Source organism: Zea mays, chromosome 5 (genome assembly GCF_902167145.1).
Source record: "Zea mays cultivar B73 chromosome 5, Zm-B73-REFERENCE-NAM-5.0, whole genome shotgun sequence".
NCBI classification, from domain to species: domain Eukaryota; kingdom Viridiplantae; phylum Streptophyta; class Magnoliopsida; order Poales; family Poaceae; genus Zea; species Zea mays.
Window position 1 is genome coordinate 21,261,880 of NC_050100.1, and position 23,737 is coordinate 21,285,616.

Genomic DNA, 23,737 nt, shown 5'->3' on the forward strand with positions numbered 1-23,737 from the left:
CTCTAAGGTGCTTCCGAACTGCCTTTCTAAAGTGTCCCCAAATTCCTTGAGAAGGTCGTCAAGACTAGCTAGGGACATATCCTCAATGTCTGATAAGTTTTCTATCCTGGAGGGAGGCAGTGCTGGTGGGGCTTCCTTTTTCCGTTCAGTCTGGCATCCTTGGCTCTTGGTTCTCTTCTGGATCTTTTTAGTGGGGGCGAGCTTCTTTAACTTCTTATCGTAATCCATCTTCAGGGTTCGGTAGGCTTCACGAGTGTTGGCCTCTTCACCTTCTGCTATCTCGAGACTTTCTTGGAGAGACGCCTTCTCTTTTTTAAGTTCCTTGACCTGTTGCTCTAAGCTTTCAACCCAGGAGTTTAGGTGGGTGCAGTGGGAGGAAAGGTCGTCATATTGGTTATCGAGTGTGTGGAGATATCCAGCCATATAGACTATGGTGGGGTCATCTTCAGTAGGATCTCTTCCTGACAGGGCCTGAAGTCTTTTCCTCCAGGTAGGGGTATTTTTGTTGCTAGGTGGGAAGTAACGAAGGGGGTCTCAAAGACTTCTCTGCTGTAGTTTTGGCATAGCTGTCGGAGGGCTTTTCGGGCAACATTTTGGCAAGTGTCTGGGAAGCGGTGTCCGGTGAAGGTGACTTGGAAGGGAGGGTGGTTTGGGTAGCTTCGGCTTTCTCCCGGGTAGACTGCCATAGAGCACTTCTCAGTTCCATTCTCGCGGTATTCTTTCTAGACGTACTCCAGCTTCTTGCGGATCCCCATGCGAAGCGCGCAACTTCGTAAAAGATGAGGGAATCCTTCACCTCTGAGCAGTATGATGTCCTAATGACCAAGGAGCCTTCCATCTGGTAGAGGAAAAGAAGGGTCTGTTAATATTGGGGAAAGGAGAGAAGATTGTAAGAGGTCTTTTCTTGTTAAGGCAAACTTTTAAGGTCGGGGCTGTGATCTACGGCCAGTCCTATGGCTCTAATACCACCTGAAGCGCCCAATCCTCTAGGACTCAAATGTGATACAATTACTAGTCCTAGAAGGCTAGTAACCACATTCCTTACTTCAAATAGTACAGAGTTCGAATAAAAGTTTTTACAATACCAGGGTACAAGCTCAAGAGAGCCTGAAATATAAAACGCAGTGGAAGATAAACTAGCCCAAGCCACAGGCAGAACTGGGTGCAGACATAGCCCCCTCTAGTCAAGCATAGCAGAAAAGAAGTCTTCAGCTGCTGAAAAACATAAATAAATATGGGTGAATACACAAGGTATTCCACAAGCCCATCCCGCCCGTAAAGAGAAAGGGACCTATATAATACATGCTTTATATGGTGGAGTTGAAGTCACTCTTCTTTTCTAGAGAAAGCCGATACTTTGATGGTTTTTCCCAAAGAAGGAAGTAGCACATTTTCACACTCAACCACCACTGAGCTTCCTGCTCCTGTGGCATTGTTTTCATTTCCAAAAACACACCCACTCACACATTTCCCTGATCGCGGAGGTTATAAAACACTAATTGTCATACCACACCAGACTCGTCCATACCAGTGGACACGGACTATTCGAATAGGTTTGAACTCTACGCTGAGGGGTACACTTTACCCACTAGTCCGGCTCTGTGACCTCATGGCCAATGAGATCCGAGTCCGAAACTCTTTGTTTCCTCACACGTCCATACCTTAACGGTTATACCAGAAGGAGTCAGGCCACCGCCATGTCCAAACCGGACAAAACATTCCCCCTCCTTATCCTCCCGGTGCTCCCAGAGCCATCATAACCCTAGGGTTTGGACCGTACGAGTTCAGATTGAGTAACTGCCCATACAGTCTCGAGTGGTTGTACTTATCATGAGTACAGGTAGTGAAGGATGACAAACCGGTCCTTATATGAGGGGACAATCCTTCTGCTCACACCTAACCCGGCTGAGCCATCACCTTAGGCCCTCCCCTAAACCAGGGAGTCCCTGATCATCCCACTCAAAAGGTGATAAGGGTGAATACCCTTCATCATACACTTTTTGAAAACATCATTTAGTAAAAACACTGCCCTTTTCTCATCCCACATTTGTACTCAAAAGATGTTCGTTAATGCGGGCCATCTCTCTTCTCACAATGCAAAAGACCCATCCCTTATCCCCGGCTTAGGTAGTGGTAGAAAGAGTAGGTAATTTATGCATCAAGGGAAGAATGGACTTGCCTTTTCGATGTTCTCTTGGCACGAAAGATCTATTTCAGAGAGGTCGGGTTCCTGCCCTTCTTCCGGAGCTACAAATTCCGGAGGATCGGATCCCTCTTCCTCTAGCAAAAAAATAGGTAATGAACAATACATCAACCATGGTGACTTGGTGGAGTGTGCCAATTTTTAGATATTATTATTTTGTGCCCTATAATTTATTTAGACTATTTTTGGTGCATAAAATATCAATATATGCATAAATATATGAAAATAGGAGAAATAAATGGAAAAAGAAAAAAGAAAAGGGTTTTCTCTGCTAACTAGGCCGGGGGGAATTCGGCCCAGCCGAGCACGGGCGCGCGCGCGGTCAGACGGCCCAGCCGGCCCACCAGCGGTGGACGGAGTGGGGACGGCGCCGTGGGCACGGGCCCACGCACCAGCGAGGAGGGGAGGGGACGGCGTTAGGGGGGGCAAACCGGCCGGAGTTCGACCGCCGGTGAGGCTCCGCGGCGGTTCTCCGCCGCGGTCCCAGTTCTGCGTCGACGGAGTGGTGGCTACGCACAGGCGGAGGTAGGGGATTATGGAGGTGGGGCTAATTTGGCCAGAGGGTGCTTGGGACGGCCGGTCCACGGCGAGGTGGCGGGCGCCCGCGGCGGTTGGATCGCCGGCGAGGTTGTCGGGCGCAATAGGTGATGGTAATGGGTGTGTCGTGTTCGCGAGGGAGGAGTGAAGCTCAAGAGCTACCTTAATTGGACTAGAACTTAACAGAGAGAGGAGAGTGGAGCTCACTGGAGCGGAGGAGGGACGCGGCGGCGCGAAGCTCGATTAGACTCAGGGGAGGGGAGAGGGAGTGGCCGAGGCCGGTGTGGAGAAGGAGGGAGCTCGGGCGGTCCTTTTATAGGCGCCCTGGGCGGGGAAGGGAGGCGAGGTGGCTTGCACCAGCGAGCTTGCCACGACGGCGATGATGGCGCACAGTGGTGGCGACGGGATGGCTCGGGCAGGCGGGGTGAAGGGACAGCTCGGGCACGGTGCGCGGTGACGCAAGGCGCCAAACTGAGCTGGCGAGCGTGTTAATGGCGAAGCGATGGAGCGCGCGGCGGCCGACGGTGATCGCGTCGATAGCTTGGTCACGGGCGCGAGGAAGGGGCTGACAAGCGGGGCCCGCTTGCCAGAGAGAGGGCGGTTGTGAGGGAGCGAGGGCGAGTGCAGCTGACGGGTGGGGCCGGGCTGACAGCGGTGGAGGGAGGAGCGCGGGCGCGTGAGAGGAGATGGGCCACGTGGGCTGTGAGGGCCAGGGAGGAGCGCGGCGCGCGGAAGAGAGAAGAGAAGGTTGGGCCAGATTCGGCCCAGCCGAGGGGGGAGGATTTTCCTTTTTCTTTTTTATTTCTATTTCATTTCTATTCCTTTTATCTCCTTTTTCTTTTGAACAAATATTTAGCTATATATTTCTAGGTGTCAAAAAAATACTCTATGTGAGGTGCCACTAACAATCATGGTGTATGCATATGATGAAATGTCTTATGAGGTGGGGTCTAGGGGATAATCAAGAAAAAAAAAGGGGTTAGGAGATTAGGGTTTCTTACCTTGGGGTTAAATTTTGGGATGTTACATAAGTCTAGGCCCCCACCGGACAATTTCGGTGAGACCCAAACCAGCACATCTTAGGCTCTTTTGAGCGTCCTTCAATCCTTCTCGGTTGTCTCTTTCTCTTAGTTTCACCAGAATTTGCAATATGCCCAACACCAAGTCTTAAATGCACTTTTCTTACACAAATGAGTTAGTAGGCAAACATAACTGATGGAAACATAGTATAAGGTATGTGCAACTTATTCAAACATTTAAACCTTATGTTTATGTTCTTTTACCCAAAGTTGCACTTTTGGCCTTCAGATTTGCTCATTTGAACATAGTGACATCAACTTGCCTTCATTTGAACCTATGCTTATACTCACATTAAGGTAGTTAGTCCAAGGTGGTGCGTTGAACACTTAATCACCAAATCATGTAGAAATGGCTATCTAACACGCTTCCCTTTCACTTCTATGGTGTGGTCCGCCACCTTGAGGCCGGCTTGAACATAGTGTCTGCATCCTAGAACACATGACACATCAGTGACATCCTAGAACACGAGGCACGTCTGTCTTCTTTTTTCTAACTCATAGGATGTACACTAAGTCCACCTTTTAAATTCATTGTTTTTTTCTAATAGCATGTGTAATTAAATTGTATTACGATTTATTATAGGTCATGTAATATTAGTAGAGTTGGAGACGGACGGGTAAAATTTCATTCCGTATTTGCGGAAAAATCTAGAAACGGGAGGGGTCTATTTTGATCGTTTTTGTTGGATCCAATTTTTATCCGGATTGAACCTGTACTTATCCCGCATTTAAGAATCCAGGATGAACCCAATATGCATTAGTGCATAAACCGATAAACTAAAGCCTATTAACAAATTATAACATAAGTGACCATTATTGCCGCCGACTCTCTTGGCCTAAAGGCTCAAACAAAATCGATCGTAGCTATATCTGCACCACTAGCAGGCAGACAACAATAGTATGATGTCTCTGTATCTATTTGTTTCATGTTATTTACCTACCAGTCAGTCACCAGTCAGCCATCAATAACATATCTATTTGTATTAATTTATGAGTTTCCACTTAACATTTCAATCTTGTTTGTTTTCGTATACCTGTTTATTCTGCTCACATTTTTGTTCCCGACTATTCTAGATTTGGTCATGTTTCCAGTGATAAAATGCAGAAACGAAAACAGAAGAGAGGTTTTCCCATTCAATTCCGTTGTTTTCATCTTTAAATATTATGGGTTAAATGAGCTTGATTTATTAAGGGTTTATTTGGTTGGGCTGTTATTGTGGAAAAAAGTTGTTCTGAGCTGTGAGCTATGAAAAAAGCTAATGTGAGCTGTGAGATGTAAAAAGCTAAAAACTATCTTGTGGAAGCCACTAAATTATATTCCATATATATTTGCACAGTTCCATCCAAAAGCCATTAAAAGCAGGTTTGGAGGTGCTTTGCTTTCAATTTTGTACTGTCAGAAAACCGACTTTTGCTTTCTGTTTCACACTCTTTGGTTTGGATTTTAGGGGACAAGATCAAAGCCAAAAAAAACAAATCAAACACAATCTAAAGCCATCTCTAGCAGACCGTGTAAACAACCGGTTTTGCACTGCAGAGTGAAGTTTAGAATAGTGGTTGAGAACAGTGACAACACCTAGCGCAATATCCAACCGCTTGCCCTTGTCGCTCGACCCGTCGTTCCCCTATTTTTTATTATGGAAACAAAAATATTAAGCCTTTTGCAATTTCTTGTGTACTACCGTACAAAACTAAAAATAACAAACATCCACTATAAACATTCTTTGAAAGAAAACATTAATGAATCAAGCTCTCTCTAATCTGGCGTTAGATCTCCATCCGTGGTTTGCAAAAATCTTCATAGCCACCACCTCTAAGAATGGACATACCGCAAGGACTTCGTGCTGAGTTTGTTCCTTATGCAACAATCTCTACAATGTGAGCCAGTATGTTACCTTGGAAAGTGAAAGGGAAATGTGCCCTTGGGCAATTTCTATAAGTATTTTGGTGATTGGATGCCAATACATTTAATGAGTACTTATGTGCAAAATGTGCGAAGAGTGCAAATCAAAGTGCAATGTATGTTTCTAGACTTAGTATATTATTTTATATACTAATATGTTTGTATAAGTGCTAGAAACAGTGACAAAAGAAGAGGAAAAGAAAAGGAAAAAGAGTTGGCTATGTGCAGCCAACACCAACTCTGGCCCGACACACCGGACAGTGTCCGGTGCGCCAGGCTGGCCGGCGGTGAACCGGCAGCTCTCAGGAAAACGCAGAGGCGTACGGCTATAATTCACCGGAGTGTCCGGTGAGCCAACGGTCGCCAGCGCCAACGGTCGGCCGCGCGATCTGCGGGCGACGCGTGGCCCGCGGCAACGGTCGGTTGGGCACACCAGACTGTCCGGTGCGCCAACCAACCCCGAGGACCAACGGTCGGATGCGTCAGATATCGAAGGAGATCACACACTGGACAGCTACAGTGACTGTCCGGTGGTGCCCCGGACTATCCGGTGCACCACCCGACAGAAGGCAAGTTTGGCCTTCCAAGTTGGCCTCCAACGGCTCCTAGCTGCCTTGGGGCTATAAAAGGGACCCCTAGGCGCATGGAGGAGCAACTCAAGCATTCACTAAGCATTCTAAGACTCCCACACTCTGCCTCCGCACATTTGATTGATTGTGTTAGTGATTTGAGCTCCGTTTGAGTTGTAAACTCACTGTGCTACGTTTCAAGCTCAAGTCTTGGCTTGTGTGCGTGTGTGTGCTGTGGATTTGTGTCTTGTGTGTGTTGCTCTCCCAACCTTACTCTGTGCTTTTTTGTGATCTCTATTGTAAGGGCGAGAGACTCTAAATTGTGGAGATTCCTCGCAAACGGGAACAATATTCTAAAGGAAAAGACTGTGGTATTCAAGTTGATCATCGGATCACTTGAAAGGGGTTGAGTGCAATCCTCGTCCATTGGGACGCCACAACGTGGAAAGTGTTACTTGGTCGAACCACGGGATAAATCGTGTGTCTCTTGTGATTGTTTTTCTTGGTGATTGTTGTGTTCACAAGAAGATCACTTCATAGCAACTTGATTAACTCGCACTAACCTTTCTATAATCAAGTTTGTGGCCATTTAGTATTTGATTTTACAGGATCACCTATTCACCCCCTCCCTCTAGGTGCTCTCAATTAGTTTCAGAGTTGTAGTCTTCATCTAAGGGACTAATCGCCCGAAGAGATGGATCCTAAGGGAAAGGGGATGGTGGTCAACGACAAGGAAAAGGAGTCCATCCTCAATGAGCCAAGAGACGACAAGCCCACTGACTCAGGCTCGAGTCACAAGAAGAAGGACGGTAAGAAGAAGAAGTGCATCAAGAAGATCATCTACTACGACAACGATGCATCTTCTTCTTCACTAAGAGACGACGATGACGACGACTCTTCGTCGAGAAAGAAAACGGTTAATCAAAACTGTTCCTTTGATTATTCCCGTATTCCGTACAATTCAAATGCCCATTTACTTTATATTCCTCTTGGAAAACCCCCACACTTTAATGGAGAGGATTACTCATTTTGGAGTCATAAAATGCATAGTCATCTATTTTCTCTCCATCCTAGCATTTGGGAAATTGTGGAAAATGGGATGCATTTCGATAATACGGATAACCCTGTGATGATTAATGAACAAATTCATAAAAATGCCCAAGCTACTACTGTTTTGCTAGCTTCACTTTGTAGGGATGAGTATAACAAAGTAAGTGGCTTGGACAACGCCAAGCAAATCTGGGACACCCTCAAGATATCTCATGAGGGAAACGACGCCACCATGATTACTAAAATGGAGCTGGTGGAAGGCGAGCTAGGGAGATTTGCGATGATCAGGAGAGAGGAGCCAACTCAGACCTACAACAGGCTCAAGACCCTAGTCAACAAGATCCGAAGCTACAGAAGCACAAGATGGACGGACCATGATGTTGTCCGACTCATGCTAAGGTCATTTACTATAATTGACCCCCATCTTGTCAATCTTATTCGCGAAAATCCTAGGTACACCAAGATGACGCCCGAGGAGATTCTTGGAAAATTCGTGAGCGGGCGCATGATGGTGAAAGAGGTGCGATACGTAGACGATGCGCTTAATGGTCCACTACCCGTCTACGAGCCACAGTCCGTTGCTCTCAAAGCAACAAACAGCAGGGAGGCACTGCCAAGCAAGGTGGCACAAGTAGAGGCCGCTGGGCTAAATGAAGATGATATGGCACTCATCATCAAACGTTTCAAGACCGCACTAAAAGGACGCAAGGAGTACCCCAACAAGAACAAAACAAGGGGAAAACGCTCCTGCTTCAAATGCGGTAAGACTGATCATTTCATAGCTCAATGCCCCGATAATGATAATGACCAGGAACAAGAAAAGTATGGGAAGAAAGAAAAGAAGAAGAATTACAGGAAGGAGAAGGGCGAGGCGCATCTTGAAAAGGAATGGAATTCTGACTGCTCTTCATCTGACTCCGATGATGAAGGATTGGCTATCTCGACCTTCGACAAATCTTCGCTCTTCCCCAACGAACGCCATACTTGCCTTATGGCTAAAGAGAAGAAGGTATGTATTCGGGACACTCCAAAGTATACTTCTTCTAGTGATGAAGAGTCATCTGATGATGAAGTAGACTATACTGATTTGTTTAAAGGCTTAGATAGAAATAAATTAGACAAAATTAATGAATTAATTGATGCCCTTAATAAAAAGGATAGATTGCTAGAGAAGCAAGAAGATATTTTGTATGAAGAGCATGACAAATTTATTAGTGTTCAAAAATCTCTTGCTCTAGAAATTAAAAAGAAATGAGATGCTATCCTTTGAGTTGTCCGCTTGCCATGAATCTGTCTCTAGTTTAAGAAGTTTAAATGATGAATTAAATGCTAAGCTAGAGGAAGTTAATAAATCTAGTTCATGTGTAAAGCATGTTGTTATTTGTAATAGATGTAAGGATTTTGATGTTAATGCCTGTAATGAACATCTTGTTTCCATTACTAAATTAAACAATGAGGTGGCAAGTCTTAATGCTCAACTTAAGACTTGCAAAGTTGATTTTGAAAAATTAAAGTTTGCTAGGGATGCCTACACTATTGGTAGACACCCCTGGATTAAGGATGGACTTGGTTTTCGAAAGGAAACCAAGAACTTAACAAGCCAAAAGGCTCCCGTTCTCAACAAGGAGAAAGGAAAGGCCCCAATGACTAGTAGTCCTCAAAGGAACCATGCTTTTATTTATGATAGGAAAATTGCTAGTCGTTCTCATTACAATAAGAGTTATGTTCATAACAAATCACATGTTGTGTTTGCCTCTAGCTCTACTTTTGTGCATGGTAGAAGTAGGCCTAGGAGAAATAATGTTGTGTCTCATCTGCCTATAAAAATGTGCAATGAACCTACTACTGTTTTTCATGCTTGCAACACTTCTTTTGTTCTTTCATGTAAGAATGCAAAAGTAGTTGCTAGGAAGTTGGGATCTAAATGCAAGGGAGACAAAACTTGCATATGGGTTCCAAAAACTATATTGACTAACCTTGTAGGACCCAACAAGAGTTGGGTACCTAAAACCCAAGATAAAATTGCCTTCCAGGTTTATGCATGAGGGGGCTCAAGCTGGATTATCGACAGCGGATGCACAAACCACATGACGGGAGAGAAGAAGATGTTCACATCCTACGTCAAGAACAAGGATTCCCAGGATTCAATCATCTTTGGAGATGGGAACCAAGGCAAGGTCAAAGGATTAGGAAAAATAGCCATTACATATGAGCATTCTATCTCTAATATGTTTTTAGTTGAATCGCTCGGGTATAATCTGTTATATGTGAGTCAATTGTGTAACATGGGTTATAATTTTTTATTCACAAATGTAGATGTATCTGTTTTTAGAAGAAGTGATAGTTCACTAGCTTTTAAGGGTGTACTAGATGGCAAGCTCTATTTAGTTGATTTTTCGAAAGAGAATGTCGATCTAGATGCATGCTTAATAGCTAAGACTAATATGGGCTAGCTTTGACATCGCCGTCTAGCACATGTTGGGATGAAGAACCTTCATAAGCTTATAAAAGGAGATCATGTGTTAGGACTAACCAATGTCTGTTTTGAGAAAGACAGACCTTGTGCGGCATATCAGGTAGGAAAATAGGTGGGAAGCACTCATCACGGCAAGAATGTGATGACAACATCAAGACCACTGGAGCTTCTTCACATGGACCTCTTTGGACCCGTTGCCTACCTCAGCATCGGGGGAAGTATGGTCTTGTAGTTGTTGATGACTTTTCCTGCTTTACTTGGGTATTCTTCTTGCAGGATAAGTCAGAAACCCAAGGGACTCTAAAGCGCTTCTTAAGGAGAGCTCAAAATGAGTTTGAACTTAAGGTGAAGAAGATAAGAAGCGACAATGGGTCCAAGTTAAAGAATCTACAAGTTGAAGAGTTTATTGAGGAGGAAGGCATCAAGCACGAGTTCTCCGCTCCCTACACACCATAGCAAAACGGTGTGGTAGAGAGGAAGAACATGACGCTTATCGACATGGCGAGAACGATGCTTGGAGAGTTCAAGACGCCCGAGCGGTTTTGGTCGGAAGCTGTGAACACAACCTGCCACGCCATAAACCGGCTCTATCTGCATCGCCTCCTCAAGAAGACCTCCTACGAACTCCTTACCGATAACAAACCCAATGTTTCTTACTTTCGTGTATTTGGGAGCAAATGCTGTATTTTGGTGAAGAAAGGTAGACATTCTAAATTTGCTCCCAAAGCTGTAGAAGGGTTTTAACTAGGATATGACTCAAATACAAAGGCGTATAGGGTCTTCAACAAATCATCAGGATTAGTTGAAGTCTCTAGCGACGTTGTATTTGATGAGACTAATGGCTCTCCAAGAGAGCAAGTTGATCTTGATGATATAGATGAAGATGAAGTTCCAACGGCCGCAATGTGCACGATGGCGATAGGTGATGTGTGACCACAGGAACTACAGGAACAAGATCAGCCTTCTTCCTCGACGCTGGTGCATCCCCCAACTCAAGATGATGGATAGGTACCTCAAGAAGAGGAGCGTGATCAAGGGGGAGCACAAGAAGAATAGGTTATGGAGGAAGAAGCACCACGGGTCCCTCCAACTCAAGTCCGAGCAACGATCCAACGAAATCACCCCGTCGATCAGATTCTGGGTGAAATCAGCAAGGGAGTAACTACTCGCTCACGCTTAGCTAATTTTTGTGAGCATTACTCATTTATCTCTTCTATTGAGCCTTTCAGGGTAGAAGATGCCTTGCAGGTTCTGGACTGGGTGTTGGCTATGCAGGAAGAGCTCAACAACTTCAAGAGAAATGAAGTCTGGAGCCTGGTGCCACGTCCAAAGCAAAACGTTGTGGGAACCAAGTGGGTGTTCCGCAACAAGCAAGACGAGCACGGAGTGGTGACAAGAAACAAGGCTCGACTTATGGCAAAAGGTTATGCCCAAGTCGCAGGTTTGGATTTCGAGGAGACTTTTGCTCCTGTGGCTAGGCTAGAGTCAATTCGAATTTTATTAGCCTATGTCGCTCACCATTCTTTTAGGCTATTTCAAATGGACGTGAAGAGCGCTTTCCTCAACGGGCCAATCAAGGAGGAGGTATACGTGGAACAACCCCCTCGCTTTGAGGATGACAGGTATCCCGACCACGTGTATAAGCTCTCTAAGGCGCTCTATGGACTTAAGCAAGCCCCAAGAGCATGGTATGAATGCCTTAGAGATTTCTTAATTGCTAATGCTTTCAAGGTAGGGAAAGCTGATCCCACTCTTTTTACAAAGACTTGTGATGCTGATCTTTTGTATGCCAAATTTATGTCGATGACATAATATTTGGCTCTACTAACCAAAAGTCTTGTGAGGAGTTTAGCAGGGTGATGACACAAAAGTTTGAGATGTCGATGATGGGTGAGTTGACTTACTTCCTTGGGTTCCAAGTGAAACAACTCAAAGACAACACCTTCATCTCCCAAACGAAGTATACTCAGGATCTTCTCAAGAGGTTTGGGATGAAGGACGCCAAGCCCGCTAAGACACCGATGGGAACCGATGGACATGTCGACCTCAACAAAGGAGGTAAGCCCGTTGGTCAAAAGGCATACCGGTCCATGATAGGTTCATTACTTTATCTTTGTGCTAGTAGACCGGACATTATGCTTAGTGTATGCATGTGTGCTAGATATCAATCTGACCCCAAGGAGTGTCACCTTGTGGCCGTTAAGCGAATTCTTAGATATTTGGTTTCTACGCCTTGCTTCAGGATCTGGTATCCAAAGGGGTCTACCATTGACTTGATTGGATACTCAGACTCCGATTATGCCGGGTGCAAGGTTGATAGGAAGAGTACATCAGGGACGTGCCAATTTCTAGGAAGGTCCCTGGTGTCCTAGAGTTCCAAGAAACAAACCTTCGTTGCCCTATCCACCACTAAGGCCGAGTATGTTGCCGCAAGATAGTGTTGCACGCAACTACTTTGGATGTGGCAAACCCTCCGGGACTTTGGCTACAATCTGAGCAAAGTCCCACTCCTATGTGACAATGAGAGTGCAATCTACATGGCGGATAATCCTGTTGAACACAGCCGCACTAAGCACATAGACATCCGGCATCACTTCCTGAGGGACCATCAGCAAAAGGGAGATATCGAGGTGTACCATATTAGCACCGAGAACCAGCTAGCCGATATCTTCACCAAGCCGTTGGATGAGAAAACCTTTTGTAGGTTGCGTAGTGAGCTAAATGTCTTAGATTCGCGTAACTTGGATTGATCCATAGCATACATGTAGTCTATGCCTTTGATCAAGTTACTTTAAGCATTTCCATTATTCGTGGTATATTTAAGGTGCTCAAGTTGTACAAGCCTCCCCGGACCTCACAAGTCCGTATGCAAATGTGCACGTATTTAGGGGGGATGTGCTACAACTTGATCCTTTTGAGACTAATTCGTTTGGTTGAGTACACTTGATGTAGTCTCAAAGGTACATTGAAAGGGAAAATGGACTTGGACGATGCAAAGACTTCCACTGCACTCCGGTATTAGTGTATTCAATTCCAAGTTCATACTTGTGCTCTCATTGCCTTTTTGCTCTTAATTGACATCTTTTGGTGAGGCAATGGGGTTAAAGGGCCAAGAATGATCTCGTTTTGGTGCTTAATGCCAAAGGGGGAGAAATTAAGGCCAAAGCAAATGGATCAGCCAAACCACTTGTGAATTTTGAAAATGATAGAGTTAGAATTTTTTATTTGTCCAAAATACTCTTATTGCAAAATTTAGTCTCTTGTAGGGGAGAATTTTGATTATGGGAAAAGGGGGAGTTTTTGGCACTTGATAAATTTTCTCTTGGAATATCTCTCGATTTGCCCAAACAAGTATGTTTGACTTAGAGATAGGAAAAAGAATTTGATTTGCAAAAACAAACCAAGTGGTGGCAAAGAGTGATCCAAATATGCCAAATCATTAGCGAAAACAATTTGGTCTTCGATTGCAATTGATGTTGCACTTCTTTTGTTGCTTTTTGATGTGTTGGCATAAATCACCAAAAAGAGGGAGATTGAAAGGGAAATGTGCCCATGGGCAATTTCTATAAGTATTTTGGTGATTGGATGCCCAATACATTTAATGAGTACTTATAGGGGTGGATAACGAGCCAGCTCGGCTCGGCTCGTCCGAGTTCGAGCTGACTCGTTAAGCTAACGAGCTAGCTCGGCTCGGCTCATTAGGGTAACGAGTCACAGAGTCAGCTCGGCTCGGCTCGTTTACGAGCTCGAGCTGGCTCGTTTAGCTCGCGAGCCAGAGCAGGAAAAAAATAAAATTTACATAATAATTATTTTTAGTTAATTTTAAACTAATTTAATAATAGAAAATAGTAATTATACTCATAGTTTCACAAACCACGTCAATATAACACCAAATTAGCACAAATCATCACTCATTAATTCATAATTCACATACATGTTCATCAGTTTAACCCATAATTATATTTGCATAGACCAAATTAACACATAGACATAGTTTATTAATCATTAGTTTAATTCATAGGCCATAGACACCTCACATATATATAACATGTTCATCGATTATTTTGTAAATGATATGCATATAGTTTCGTTTTGCTGGAATATGGTAGCTCGTTTAGCTCGCGAGCTGGCTCGTTAACGAACCGAGCTAGGATGTCAGCTCAGCTCGTGAAAAAATTTAAACGAGCCGATCCGAGCCGAGCCGAGCTGACCATGAACCGAGCGAGCTAGTGAGCCACGAGCATTTCGTCCAGCCCTAAGTACTTATGTGCAAAATGTGCGAAGAGTGCAAATCAAAGTGCAAGGTATGTTTCTAGACTTAGTATATTATTTTGTATACTAATATGTCTGTCTAAGGGCTAGAAACAGTGACAAAAGAAGAGGAAAAGAAAAGGAAAAGAGTTGGCTATGTGCAGCCAACACCAACTCTGGCCAGGCACACCGGACTGTCCGGTGGTGCACCGGACAGTCTGTCCGGTGCGCCAGGCTGGCCGGCGGTGAACCGACTGCTCTCGGGAAAACGCAGAGGCGTACTACTATAATTCATCGGACTGTCCGGTGGTGCGCCGGACTATCCAGTGAGCCAACGGTCGCCAGCGCCAACGGTCGGTCGTGCGATCTGCGGGCGACGCGTGGCCTGCGGCAACGATCGGTTGGGCACACCGGACTGTCCGGTGCGCCAACCGACCTCGAGGACCAACGGTCGGATGCGTCAGATATGGAAGGAGATCGCGTACCGGACAGCTACAGTGACTGTCCGGTGGTGCACCGGACTGTCTGGTGCACCACCCGACAGAAGGCAAGTTTGGCCTTCCAAGTTGGCCTCCAACGGCTCCTAGCTGCCTTGGGGCTTATAAAAGGGACCCCTAGGCGCATGGAGGAGCAACCCAAGCATTCACTAAGCATTCTAAGACTCCCACACTCCGCCTCTGCGCATTTGATCGATTGTGTTAGTGATTTGAGCTCCGTTTGAGTTGTAAACTCATTGTGCTACGTTTCGAACTCAAGTCTTGGCTTATGTGCGTGTGTGTGCTGCGGATTTGTGTCTTGTGTGTGTTGCTCTCCCAACCTTACTCTGTGCTTTCTTTGTGAACTCTATTGTAAGGGCGAGAGACTCTAAATTGTGGAGATTCCTCGCAAACGGGAACAATATTCTAAAGGAAAAGACCGTGGTATTTAAGTTGATCATCGGATCACTTGAAAGGGGTTGAGTGCAACCCTCGTCCATTGGGACGCCACAACGTGGAAGTAGGCAAGTGTTACTTGGTCAAACCACGGGATAAATCGTGTGTCTCTTGTGATTGTTTTTCTTGGTGATTGTTGTGTTCACAAGAAGATTGCTTCATAGCAACTTGATTAACTCGCACTAACCTTTCTATAATCAAGTTTGTGGCCATTTAGTATTTGATTTTACAGGATCACCTATTCACCCCCTTTAGGTGCTCTCAGAAAGAACCTACATAATTGATGGTTTTGGTTTAAAAGCAAAGACATCATCATTGCGATAAAACCAAATAGACCAAAACATTGCCGCCACTCCAATTAGGAGCTTTTTTCTATATGTCGCTCCCTTGTTAGTAAACCAAACCCCATTTATATGATTAATATTGTTGGGTCTCTCTATATTTAAGGCAAAGTAAATAATTCTCCAAATATTTCAAACAAGATCACAATAAAAAAACAGATGTTGAATAGTCTCATTTTAATTAAAAAACTGTATTTCGAACTACCTTTCCAACCACGCTTAACTAAGTTGTCTTTAGTGGCAATAACTCCTCTGAGTCCACCGATGCATCACATCACAGTGGTGCTGGGCAACCTGCTGCGCTCCGGCCGCCGTGCCACCTTCTCCAAAGCGGCCCGAAGACGGCGTGGGCGTCGCGACACCAGTGTAGGTGGTGTAGATACCATCAGCCCCGTCACTTAGCAGGGCCAAAATGGGCGACCACACAGGGCCCCCATTTTTCTGGGGCCTCCATTTCACGTACATGTATTGTATACTAGCAGCACGAGATTATTTTCTTGTTCTATGAATCTTGAGGCTGCACTCAAAAGTGGAGAACATTCAGATATTGATGGAAAAGAATTGTTTGTGGAGGTAAAACTCATCCGAGATTTAATTAAGGAATCTATGGGCCCTCTTGACATTTTGAAGCATGTGAAACATTCAGGGTGTTTTCCCAATATTGTTATTGCATACCGAATTTTGTTAACAGTTCATGTAACTGTTGCATCTGCGGAAAGGAGTTTTTCTAAACTCAAGTTGGTCAAAACCTATTTGCGTTCTACAATGACACAAGAAACAAGAAAGACTCAATAGATTGGCGACCATAGCAATTGAAAGTGATCTGTTGGAGCAGATTAAGTACGAAGATCTAATCGAAGATTTTGCCTCAAGAAATACTAGAATTATTTTGTTTTTCGCAGAACATAAAAGTATTGAACTGTATTTAATTATGTAAACTGAATTGTATTTTGATTATGTATTTTTTTAATTTAGGGGCCTTATTTATGGTTTTGTTCAAGGGCCTAAAAAATTTGAAGACGGCGCTGATACCATGGGAGCAGGAGGCGCTCACGCTCACCCCGCTGAGAACCTGCGCTCAGCGACAGCCCCTGTTATCCCATATTGCTCAAGTATCGATCCAACTATGTATTTCATACAAACTGCATTTTATAAATTCGTGTGCTTTAGCTCCTCCCTGTCGTGCGTCCCTTTGGTGAAGTGGCAGAGACATTTGTCAAGAACGACAGAAAATCGATGAAGTAAACAACCATTTGTGGTGCCACTTGCAGGTTGTGAAGTGAGTTAACTGCTGTCCATTTAAGTGATTTTCACTTTATTTAAAAAATGGCCAGCCAGGCTAGGCCGCTATAAGGTCCAAAGGCCGAGCAGCTCAACCTAGCCGACTGGAACAAAAAGCTAGGACGCGGAGGATGCATGAATGGAGAAAAACAGGAAGTTAGCTTCCTGGTGGCGGCGTTTAGCAGCCAGTTCGTTCGGTGCTCGCCGAACTCTTAGCCGGCCCCTACGCAACCTCCTCGAGGACGGCTCCTTAAGTATAGAGACAATCTCCCTGCTCAGGATCTCGCCAAAAATCGACAACTCTATGTTCCTATCCCTCCTCTCGGTTCCGATAACGGTTTGGATCGATTCCTTCGATTCTTAGTGTTCTGGTGTTAATCCTGCTTGTGGAAGAAGGTGATGGTGGCACTGCTTGTGCGCAGTGAGGTTCTCCTGCGCTCCGTTGTTTTACCAATGCACTTGTGTGGTGCTCTGTCTGTTCTGATTATTGTCCACTGTGGCCTGGTGCTTAGGCTCCCTGCTGCGCGGTGTTCATCTTCTCGGGCTGGTGCCGTCCTCGGCTCCGGCAGCGGCTCCAGTATCTCCGTCAACCTCCCGTCGTGCAGGCCCGGACGTGGGCGGCGGAATTGGTTTTCTGGGACAGAACCTAGTGTTCACTGAGCTGGTCTTCCCACATAGACAATCTACGTGCTGTGAGTTGTTGTTCATTGCCTCACTTTATTTACTGAGTAATTTTGTGCAATCTACTATTATTATTTACTTGGGTGTGATTGCACAATTTATGGGCAGAGTTGATTGCTCGATGATGATAGCGATATAGTGAGACGACGTGACAGTCTGGGTTTTAGTGTGTAGTTATTTTCAGCATTGATATTATTTGTGCCTAATTATATCTCTATTTGTTGAGGTTGTTTACCTGTGTTAAATTCTGTTATTTTATTTAGTACACAGCTTCTTACTATTAGTATTTATACTTTATTATTAGGCTTATTACATCTGATCTAAAACCCTGATTTGGTAAGATATGACCGCCACGTTAGTCGAGGATCTCTGATCACCTTTCAGCGTTGGAGGACTGTTTATTACAGCAACCCTCTATTTTGAGAGCAATATAAAAAGATAAACAATAATGTTTATGTGCAAAATTTGCATTCTTCATCTGCAAGTCATGTTTAATTTTAAATGGACCTGAGTAGCTATTTTATATGTTTACATATCATAGAATTACTACTGTTCATTGCTGCTATAATTACATATGGCATTTATCTGAGTTATATGATTGTTTTATTCGTAATTGTAATATTTAATATATTTAAATATGTTGAAAGCATGCCGCTTATTTCTCTAATTTTACAACATTAACCCCCCCTCCCCCGAGTTTACTTGCCATGTCCTAATTATGAGTTCGTATTTTCAGGTTAACTATGAAAACTAACTTTGTGAGATAATGTATTTATGATTTATTTACTATGGATGTCCACAAGAATGTTCGATATCCACAAGACTGTAGGAGTCAAGGTGTGGTTTGGTTCCTGAAATGTAACGTAAATGGTAATTGTAACGATTCACACTCGAATACCGACGGTAACAAATTTGAATAAGACAATATCTATTTGAAGTGTGGTATCGATTACGGTTAGACTTAAACAAACTTAATTTAACGTTATCGGTTACTCATTATGTTAATAATATGTGAACCAAACGACACCGTGTTTGTGATGGTTAACAATGTGCTCACGCAACTTACAAATTAAAGGATTAATATATTTAATTGATCTATATGTAAGTTGTCCTACCTAAAGCTCCCAGCTTTATTTGTGGGTAGCAAATTCCTTCAGTTGAAGTAAGGGCGTTCTTATAGCTTTTCTAATTAGACTAGGTGTATGCCCGTGCGTTGCTACGGAGTAAAACATATTCTGATAAGATACATTGAGATACAGAAGCATTAGTTATTGTTCTATGCTATGGTTAGCACCTTTTAAAGGTTAAGATTATTTACATAACTATATTTTTATCTTCATCAATGAAGATAAAATCCATAAAAATATTTCGTGATAGTTTGCTTTTCATGGCAGAGTATATATTTTTAAGGTATGTAAATAATCTTAACCCTTAAAGGATGCTAACAAGAGCATTAAACGACAATTAATGCTTCTGCACCTCAATGTATCTTATCATAACATGTTTACTCTATAACAACATACGAGCATACACTTAATAATGGATGGTGACACAATTATTGACCAAGTTGAGTTGATCGAATGATAAATATGCAAATCTGCTTACATGAAGCATGTGGCATTAAAAACAACAAATAACTATAAGTCTGGCCTTTCGCTCATTTGAAGCATGTCGTGCATTAACCCCAAGTAGAAGATATTCTGTTGTTCTAGCTAAAAGAATGCTCTAAGATGCAGCACCCTTGCCCTTCTTCCTCTGGAGCTTATTCATGTAGAACTCGACCACGTTACCCTCAAAGATGTAGCTGACCAATAAAAGAAAATGCCATTGTAGGTTAGCCTCAAGGATGTAGCTCACCAATAAAAGGGAATGCCCAACAACTGTCAGGATAATTCATGTGTAAACTGTAAGCTACTTAAGCGAGGTGAAATGGTCCTATTTGTGACAGAATGCTTAGATGCAACTCAACATATCTCCTACTGTCCACTTCTGGCTTTCTTTCATCCGTAATATAAGATCGACGGGCATAAATATCTTAATTCCATATGCTAATGCCATATGGCATGGACCAAAACACAAAATGAGAATTAATGTCTAAGACATGACACAAGAAATCTAGTATTCCTTACCCATCAGCTCGGCCACAGTCCAGGGCTGGAAGAAACGCAAGCCAACAATCTCCCACTACCAAATTGCTCTTCAATATGAGTGTCAAGTGCACGACCCTGCTGGCGCTTCTCAATCTTCCTCTGCACATGGTTGCTCTTCTTTGTTTCCTCGGATATAGCCTCACCCTCTTATCCCTACACAAACAATAAATGGTCAGTTATAGGAAACATCAATTGAGCTATAGAAAGAAAAATTTAATTTAACTATTGTTTTCCCTACAAAAAACATCATGAGATAATGATTGCAAAAATCAAAAGTAGCTAATGAAATACAACATGTTGATCATTGAGAAGGAAGAGATCATTGAAAAACCACAAGACAAATAAGTGCACATGTTAAAAACACTGCAGTAGTAAGATATCTAGCAAGCAACTATTCACCAAATACAACAATCCATAAACTATAAAGTCAACCCATTCTAAGGGCAAACATCAATTAAACCTTAAATTGCATGAATATACCTTAGCTGCATCCTTGTTGGCAACATGCATCTTCCTACCGATGTCCACTCTGTAGTGGGTGATGTACCACTGCTTGAAGGGAGCAACATCGACTTGTACAATGGCACTCGTCACAAGAGTATGAAAAAATTTAATAACTTTGTAACTATATAAAAATTCCTAACAAACTAAAATTCAATAAGTTTAAGACAACTTTGGTTGCATGAACACATAAAATAAATTTAAAAAGGAACATTTAGTTAGAATAGACAAAAAAGCAGATCTATGATGGCACATAACCAAAAAATAGATGAATTCAGGAAGAATAAGAAGCAAGTGATTTCAGATGGTGAAATCTAGAGTTTTGGAGTGGTCGACGAGCCTAAAGAATAGATGAATCACTATTGTTGAGGAAAGAAAAATGAAATAGAGGTGATCCTTATCCCAGCCAATCAAAATAAATTTGACATTGTTTCATACTACGGATTCAAACATTCAATTACATATAAGGAGTTTAATTAACTCAAATTTGGTACCCCAAGAGTTCAATTAAGGAAGAAGATACTGGCAGAAGGATTGCGGATCTCACCTCGACACTAACAAAAAAATCAAATTAGAAAGCAACAAAAGCGACCGACAACTTTTGAAGTGTCTTTTCATGATCTTCATTGTATTTTTTAGAGCAGTAGAATTCAGGAATAATGGTATTTTTATATGGATTAAATACTATCAGAAAATGCACATATGTATCAACGCTAATTTATAACCCACTCCCAACATTCGTCGGAGTCTGATAGTCACCGTTGGCACAGCCCCTACAGCTGCATTAGGCACATTCTATCACCTGATCCTCCCTCATATGCTTGGGGACACGGTAGACACAAGCCGTTGCGAAGTTGTGGTCACGTCTGTATGCACCGGAGGCAGCAAAGGCGCTCGTAACCGGACTACAAGAGGGCGAAATGTAGCAATAAGAAATCAAGATGCCAGAATAAGCAGGCATTGTCGAGGCTCAAACTTGAGGAACATAACCTATATAGGAAACATAGCAAGACATTGAACACAGACAAAGAAAGCATCAAGAGACATATGTTCTGAAAAATTTGAAATGCGATACAAAATTGAAAACTAATCAGATGGACAAATTACCAAATAAAACAGACCTTGTGCATTAACGAATTATGATGTTCTTTGGCTGAAAGAAGTTCATACAAGACTATACCAAAAGCGTAGACATCCACCTTAGGAGAAGCCTCACCATATCAAGCATACTTATCAATCAGAAAACTCTTTGGTACTAAATTACTAATTGTATAAGTAACAGTTTGGTCTATCAAACTATACTGATATTATTTTGAGAGTGTGCACATTCATGTGAACTCAATAACGGAACAACATAGTTGGCGTTGATACCTTGAGTACTTACTCTGAAGGCATGTAACCAAATGTACCAACAACTTGTAGTGATGGGAGTGACTATGATGTAGTTCTAATTTCTAAAAGTTTTGTCAGTCCAAAATCTACAACCTGCAAGGTACCACTGGTATTGCACATAAGCTGGCTAAAACATAAAAATGGGAGAGGTTCATAACCTACAAGAAATATTTGTGTGCTGAATACTGGGCCTCGTTTCTAAAACTGAAAAAGACTGAAAACACGTCTTTTTCCAACATGGACTACACTAAACCCTACCTATAGGTTGCCCATCTTGATCGAAAGACGAAGCAGCACCACTGAATATGAATCGACTATTAATTTTCTAGGACCAGGTCATACCCAAGGGGCGTGCATCCACCAGGATGTGTTGATGTAGTGGCTGATCGACAGCTCTTCCACCACTGCTCATATGAAATCTACCATCTTCTAGGGTGATATTAATAGGTGGTACAGTTTTTTGCAAAAGAAAATCCAAATATACAACTATAAAAGGATGATGGCTACCTTACCTGCTGAACACGAGCGTCAAACATCATCACGCAGTCAGACTTAATCCCTGGCAGTTTTTTCATGTGTGTATTAATTGTGGAATTCAAGTCCACAACCCTCATGCTCATGTAACATCATGCAGATCCAGTCCGTCTCCTTCGCCATGTACACTTCACTGCCGGCGGTGGCCAAGTAATGAAGCGAATCGGTGGATTAGGAGAGTAGACAAGTAGAATAATCACCAGATCGATTAGGGAGGAGGGGGTGTTACCCGTAGGTGCTCTCGTCGATCTGCTTTCCCAAAGCAGTAGACGCTGTGGTGGTCCCATGATGGGCCTCGTCGAGGTTTAGCTGGACAGGTGCTGCCACCACCATGGGCATCGGAACCAGGGGACACCAGACGACAACCCTCCTTCCAGATCAGCTCAGGTCGGTTTGGGCTCTCGAGTCTATACTATCGAGGACTGCAGTGAATGCTCATGCAAGTGAAAGTGATCTACGACTTATTGTAGATGGCATAATGGCACACTATAATAAAATATTCAATACAAAGGTTGATGTATTTAATATACTTTCAGGTTTTTAAAAAGGAGGAGCTAAATTCGCTACTGAACATCAGTGTGAGATCTAGCGTTTAAACGTATTTAGAAAAGCTTATGCCTAGATCCTGCCACTGCTAAACATGAACTATGGAACTCCAAAGTGCCAAACAGTGATGAAATGTGCAGGGCAATGGGATCCTCATAGACACCGCAATTTTCCTGACGATGGCATATCCCAAGGGAAGCAGGCAAGTGGTATTGTGTTGCGCCAGAACTGCGTGGAGGCTACACCAAGCAAATGCAATAGAAGAGAGTTGTGCAAAGCCTAGCAAGGATCGAACAACGCAAGCAGTGCCGCAGACGCTAGGCCAACAGACATGTTGGCATCCAATTCTTGCCACAAACTGAATGTCCTCCCTCTCCCACGACGACGCAACATATTCAATCAATCAATGAAGAGCGACAACTCCACGGTATTCCTCAAGATTTCATCCCAGGTGGCGCGCCATATGTCCATACCCATGTGGTCATGTCCCCTCGGACCACCGTGGGAGGCAGGGGACGATGAGGAGTCCGACCATTCTCCCTTGCAGGTTACGCGTTGAAATTTTATATTTTTGAATAAATGTTTTAAATAAGACGAGTGGTCACAGTTTTCAAAAAAAAGTCAATAATGTCATATATTTAAAAACGAGAGAGTATATACCTGTAATTTGCATACGGTATTTCGCCCACACACCATATAGTGCATTTGCCATCAAAGCTACCTGCATAGAATTAGAAGATGAACAAAGAAGTATAGGTGTTGGCGAGAAGATAAAACTTATCTCATTTGGAAGATGTTCTGCTTATATAAAAAGCATGTGGCTACATGGTCAGCCTATTGATGTGAATGGACCAAGATGATCATATGTTTTGCTCTCTGTAAGTAGTGACTTACAGGTTCATACTTACCAACAGCATAAACCCATCCGAGTCCTACTTCCTTAGTTTACTATTGTAATCATTAGTTTCAATTGTCTAAATAAATTCCTCATCTAAAATAAATTAACAGATTTATCCCAGGGAAAGGCATCATGTCAACCCTCCTTTCTAGTCAGTAATAAGAAATTTGTAGAAATTAATCGCAACACATCAATCAAGACTAATCTTTTGCTCCTAAAAGTCCAAATCAGATCAAGGCATTAAGCAAGACTCCAATGGGAGGATTGACTAATGGTGAAATAAAAAACCATTCATAAAAATAGAAAACAACAAATTGACACTTATCTGAACGATTTCAGCCACCTCCCATCCATCAGACCATATCAGCAGCTAGGAATTACAAATTATGAAGCACAAACAAAAGGACAGGACA

At 43.1% G+C, this 23,737-nt stretch overlaps 1 pseudogene; it reads right to left on the reverse strand.

The window, feature by feature from the left end:
• Positions 1-19,028: 19,028 nt before the first annotated feature.
• Positions 19,029-22,219, reverse strand: LOC103628056 (40S ribosomal protein S8-like; annotated as a pseudogene).
• Positions 22,220-23,737: the final 1,518 nt, after the last annotated feature.